This window comes from Struthio camelus, chromosome 1 (genome assembly GCF_040807025.1).
Source record: "Struthio camelus isolate bStrCam1 chromosome 1, bStrCam1.hap1, whole genome shotgun sequence".
Lineage (NCBI taxonomy): Eukaryota > Metazoa > Chordata > Aves > Struthioniformes > Struthionidae > Struthio > Struthio camelus.
In genome coordinates this window covers 102,221,297-102,227,447 of record NC_090942.1, presented here as the reverse complement: position 1 = coordinate 102,227,447, position 6,151 = coordinate 102,221,297, and positions in this window count along the sequence as shown.

Here is a 6,151-nt window from a genome sequence, read left to right as displayed (position 1 = left end):
CGGGTGCCACCATCTAGGAGTTCTGCGTTTCTAATCACATGAAGGCGAAAAGCCTTGAGCCAGCTGGCTCTCCTTTTGCTGCTGGTTGCACCAGCTGTGAATTTTTGTGTATACCCAATGCTTTCTGTTACCACACTATGCAGTAGTACGCTGGCTGTGTGCATGCTCATCTGTTCAGGGTGTCTATGTACGTGCCTGCATGCGCACACACGTTTGTGCCTATGAATCCCAGGAAAAAGTTGTGAGTTTGAGTTCTGATATTCGCTCTGCTCTAGCACCAGAGAAGCTACCCCCAATACAAAGGGCCAACACTATGGCGTTACAGAGAAGAAATCAGTTCAGGAAGTGCAGACTTTAGGATCGCAAGTGTCAATTTTCTTACCACCCCTTTGTACGGGTTAACATACAGGGCAAAAGTCAAAACAAACGTGTTGTTCTGGGTTGAATGTCAACAGTTATAAGCAATTTATGAATTGCACCTAACCTAAGAGTCAACGCTGCAGTAGGAAGATATCCTTTCTATCTGTTCTTTTAGCACTTGTGTTTCCCTGACATTCTCACGCACACAGGCACAGACACTGTGCCTTTCATTTCATCTAACTGTCAGGTAAAGCATTTTGTCCAAAGCAATTTCTGAGTTTGCTTTAATACATGAAGTAGATCTTCTAAGATGCTTTTTTCCCCATGGCATTGTTACATATCTTTTAAGGATAACGCATTGTGAGCAAGTTCTCTTCTTAATGAAGGACTGCATCTTACAAATATGTACAAACGCGCTATTTCCAGGCTCTTCACATAGGACATAGCTATGACTAGATACACAGCACTGAAGTCTACTCCATCACATGCAAATGAAAAAATGTTACTGCTCTAAAGATAATTTTCCACTGTCAAATGATAACTTTAAAAGCTGAATACTGAATACTAGGGGCATGTATTTCAGAAGTCTTTCATTTTGCCTGTAGAGAAGTACATTTTTAATTGAATAGGCATTTTTCATTTGGCTTGTTAAAGTGTACACGTTAATCATAGAATGCTGTCATTGTATGGTGAAACTGCTAATTGAACTAAATATTATAGGTTAAGTACTTATAAACTTAACATATGTGTAAATATATGCATATTAAGTATATATTTTCGACTGGTACAACCAGAATCTATACCTAATTTCATAAATTTGCATTTTGCTTTTCAAGCGAGCTGACAAAGGAATTTTGCTTTTGGGGCTTGGGTATTTAACAGTCTTGGACTATTAGACTATTTTTAAGTCCAGTGTCTATAATAGGTTTTCATACAGCATCCCTGACACTCAAGGAGGAACAATAAAGAACAGGTTTGGCATGCATTCAGCTCTGCTCTGCAGCCCTGCTCCCCCTTCCAGCTAAGACCGTCTAGTATACTTGACGCTGATCTAGGAGAGAGCTGGCCAGACATGTCTATTCAAACACATACATACGGGATCATAAACGTTTTCTATGGTAATTAAATTCATACCTTGAACGGAAAGGAGGATCGTCATGTGGGAGCACCAACATTTCCATTAGTTGTACTCATGGTCCAAACCCCTGCAAGTCTATCTTCTTTAATCCACCGCTGTCACTCTCTTATTCCTGCCACCGTAGCTGGGAACCTACCAGCAAACCAGTGTTACGTGATCTTAAATAGCATGGGTAACCATAGGGGTTTTGTAGTTTTGCTTTTCAGAAAAGGAAAGCTTTTGAGCGCCGGGATAGCCATTTCGCCAAGGCTGGTACGTTGTACAGGACTTCTCTTCATCACTGGGGTGCTTACTGTAGTACTCCACTGTGGTTAATAAAAATTTGGCAAATAAAGTTGTGGTCTACAGCCAAAATTACTGGGTCTAATTGCTAATATGCTCTCCTTGAAAATATTTTTGTCTGGCCCAATCTTGCTTTTGCTACCCCTCAGATGACATGAAGAGGATGGTGTGTGTATGATGGACAGCGAGGTCTGAAGAGGAACAGGTTGGTGAAGGGATGCGTTTTGCAGTGGGAAAAGGAGTCTAATCACCACTACCTTGCGATGTAGCCTCTACCGCAAGAGCTGGTCTTACCTGTCCTCTGCTATTAGGTCAGCTAGAAAAGAAGGGACTGAAGACAGAGGAGATAGTCTCAAAGCTGCTTTCTTCACAGCCTCCCAAAAGTCTCTGACCCTTTGCCATCAAGCTATTACAGTACCAAGGCATGGCAGCATCAGGGCAGTTCAGTGTTGCCAGAAGCACAGTGACTTCACCCTTTGTTCACAGCTAGTTTCAGCATCTCCACACTGTGGCATGTAGCTTCAGCGTGCCCTGACTGTTGCGGAGAAGATCGTTCCTAGAGCTCTATGCTGTAAAGGGCATTTAACCTATACAGATGTGCCAACTGTACCCAAACGCTGAGAGAAGGGGATGTGTCCCTTTGCTGCTGCAGGGCGAGACTTCAACTGTGAGCATCAGCTGCAGTTACTTGCCAGCAGTAACCACTAGAAGAATTTTCTTACCGTCCGAAAACACTTCTCATGCTTTCCTAGAAGTGAAGATCACTAAATTGCTTGTTCCCTTCCCCAAAACCTCAACCTCTTTCCATTTCCACAAGACTGTAATTTTGTTCTGTAATCAGTACCAAATTCTGCAGCGATGTACATTAATTGTGAGGGCAGGAGGGAACAAATGTGTATTTAATGATATAATTTTATTTTCCGTAGACTGAACCCACAGAGTATTTAGGGTCTTGTCACTTGAGACTATTCAAATGCTCCACTTCAAGCATGTGTTTAAGTGGCTGCAAAAATGAATGGCTAAGCAGACAGTAAAGGAAGCATCATATGATCTACATTTTTCAGTTCTATATTAAGGTCAGAATAAAGTTGTATTTTTCCATATTTCTGGAGCACTCACATATGAATCATATTCAAACAGTGAGAATGGCCTTGCTACAGTTTTATCTGCCATAGAATATATAGCCATATTTATGCCTTATTTAGATTTCGCTAAAAGAGCTTATGTATTCTGCTGTGTCTCTGTGCAAAGCACAATTCAGTGTCACGGACAGCCCAGGCGATCCAGCAGCTCAAATCCCATTCCCATACCCCTAACCCTCCTATTTTCAAATACCTAGTAAAAAGATTAGCTGTGCGGATCAGGCTGAAGCTGTTAAAGCGCTAAGAGGCATATGTTTTTCACTGTTAGCTAATTCCAAACACGCAAATGTGTTTTATTTCAATTTTCAATAACAAGTGGCCCTCAGGCTGCCTGATATACAAATAAAGCCAGAAAAATGAACTTTTCAAAGTCCTTTAAAGCAACTGAAAATAAGTTGATAACAAAGTGCTACAGTAGCCTTAGCCTCATTCTCTTCTACCACATGAATACTCTAACAGACGCCCCATTATTCATCGGGATGCATCGCTACTGTTAAAAAGCTGTCGGGTAATGTTTTCAGAATCCTCCATTCTAGTCCTAAATCTACAGTGCCATGTAAATTCCAAATCCTTACATGCAATTTATCAGCAGACTATAGATCAAAATAGTTATTGAAACAGGTTCTATGTCACCGGCCTATTGTAAAGGTCACTTTGCTACTGATGAGAAGAGAACTGCAGGATCCATTCTCACAGAGAGAAGCTAATCGCTCAACATTTCTTGTAAGCACACTCCGACTCTTCCAAGCTGTTCATTACCATTTTACCCTGACTGTAATGGAATTATTTAACATTTAAAACCATCAGACACACCCCATCACAAAGCTCTGCAGATGTTATTGTGTTTAAAGTATCACTTCTTCGAGTGCAATAGACCAAATAACAGTGCTCATTTCTCATTTTATATCAAGTGAGAAAAACACTGTGACTATCATAGCAATTTTTATATTTCCTAAGAGACTGCAGATACTTAGATGTCTACCACAGATCTTCTTTAATATTGACTTTCCCTACCTTTTTGGTCCACCACTCATACCCTTGGCATCCGTTTGTATCAATATATTGCCTGCTTCTCCCTTTCTCTCTCTCTCCCTTTGTTTGCTTGTTTCTTTAAGCCAGGCCCTTGCATCTGTGAATCATCTGTTTGACAATAGTGAGCTATTCAATACTTCATTTACACCACATGAGGGGGTTTCAAACTGTGTAGGATGCTAGAGTTAATTTGGAAGTCCTCCTGTTTGGAAATGAACCAGCAAGCAAACTGATAAATTTCTTCCACTGAGTAAAATCTTACTGGGGCAACCTGGTACAGGAGAGTTTATAAGGAAAGAGATGAAACATCGTGCACTAGAAAACAGATGGAAGATGAGTTTTAAAGACATAATCCGATGTTCCCTGAAATCAAATAGTGTTAGCTGCAGACTTCCCTGACCTTTGTCTTGTCTGTAAGGACTCAAATAAAATATAATATGATTTAATATTATTTCCATTAAAATCTCCTTGGACAGGATTAAGCAATCATTATTCCCCTGCAGAGCTTTGAGAAGCTTTGCTGGGCTTATTGCTCAAAGTTAATTGAAGAGTCAGGAAGAATTACCTACTAAAATAAACAAATTAAAACCTTTTTTCCTTTCAAATACCATAACTTCTCAGTTTTAGTATACACAGATCTTTCTAATGTGGGCTTTTTCTGTGATGGCTTAAAATCCAACCAAAATCACATAAGGTAACTAGTATCCTGTTCTAGGTAACAAGTATATTTTTGTACAGTGTTTCTTAAAAAAAATGTAAATTAAAATGAAGCTGGAAAGTTTTGCAAGGCTTTTTGCAAGGCTTTCCGTATAGTTGGAACAAGGAAGAATCCTATCTACAACAGAAGACTCTCTAGATCTGTACTAAGATGGACTGTTTTCTCAGGAAATCCCAGGTGCTAAAGCCTATTACAAGCAACTGTTAACTAATTAATCCAACTCTAGGATTCTCAGGCAGCCTGTGCTCTCCCACAACCTGCACCCAGGCATTGCAACAATAGACCACAAATTAGATTGACTGGAGAACACAGCGCAAACAATAGGGATGCTCCTCAAAGAAACAGTCCAGGCTTAGTTAGTGTACAGGACAGAAAGGTGCCATACAAGAAAACTTAGATGGTGCTATTAAAAAAAAAAACCCAATGTAATTTAGAAGGAGGAAAAAGGTATTTGGAAGGATTAATGCTTAGTGGGATGACTGCGAGGCATGCCAGTACCTGGGCATCCTCTAAGCTCACAGCTGTCCCCTCTGCTGTCAGAGGTGGAAGCACCGCAAAGGCTCAGGCCACTTTTATTCTCCTCAGAAACAGATGAGAACCACATGTACATAAACATACATTGCTGGTTAGCTTTTCTGTGTATCACTTCTAAGTCTGAGTAATGTACATAAAAAGGACCAAATGCAGCAGATCCAGAGAATTTCACTATATTACACTTATGTTATACATGACCTTAGATTCTGACTAAGGTCTGCCTTACAGATTTTGCTTTTTCATAGATTTGCGTTTAGCAGTTTAATACTTGAGCCTTTTCTAGAAAATCTTTTCTATTCCTATGCAGCAAGCTTTGAACACTTTGCTCTTATAAAACGGCTTTTATCTGGCATTCACATAGCTACCTTCAAGCATCTGATAATTTAAACTTTAACCTGGGCTGAAATGTTTACGGTGCTCCAAGGCTAGCAGAACCTGTGCCCAATCTGAATGATTTAAGCCTATGCACTGGGGCAGGAAGCATGGAAGCATGGAAGAGTGGAGCCAGCAGGAAGGGATTTTCCTTCTTTCTCCCCACAGTTCCCCCACCCAGCGAGCATCAGCTGGCCAGTGCCCCCCTTTCTCTGTTTTCCCCCCGGGGAGCTCTCTGGAGTTGGCAGGGGAAGGCAGGAATCCCTGTTGCCCCTTTACCTCTCCCCGCTGTTTAACTCTGACACTGGGGAGGAAGACAGGCAAAAGCAATCCCCTGGCATGGAGACTTTTGTTTATGGAAGTATGGGAAAAAGAAGAACACAGCCGACAGCGTCATCACTGCCGGCGGCGGCGGCGGCGGCGGCGCGGCGGCGCCACCTGCTGGTCGCGGAGGGCGCAGCAGCGCGGCCGCCGCTGGGGGCAGCTCGGCGGGGCCGTGCCCACCCCTCCCTGCAGCGCCTCCCGCTTCGGTCACGACCAGTGGGGTTTGGGTTTTTTTTTTTTTTTTGGCCC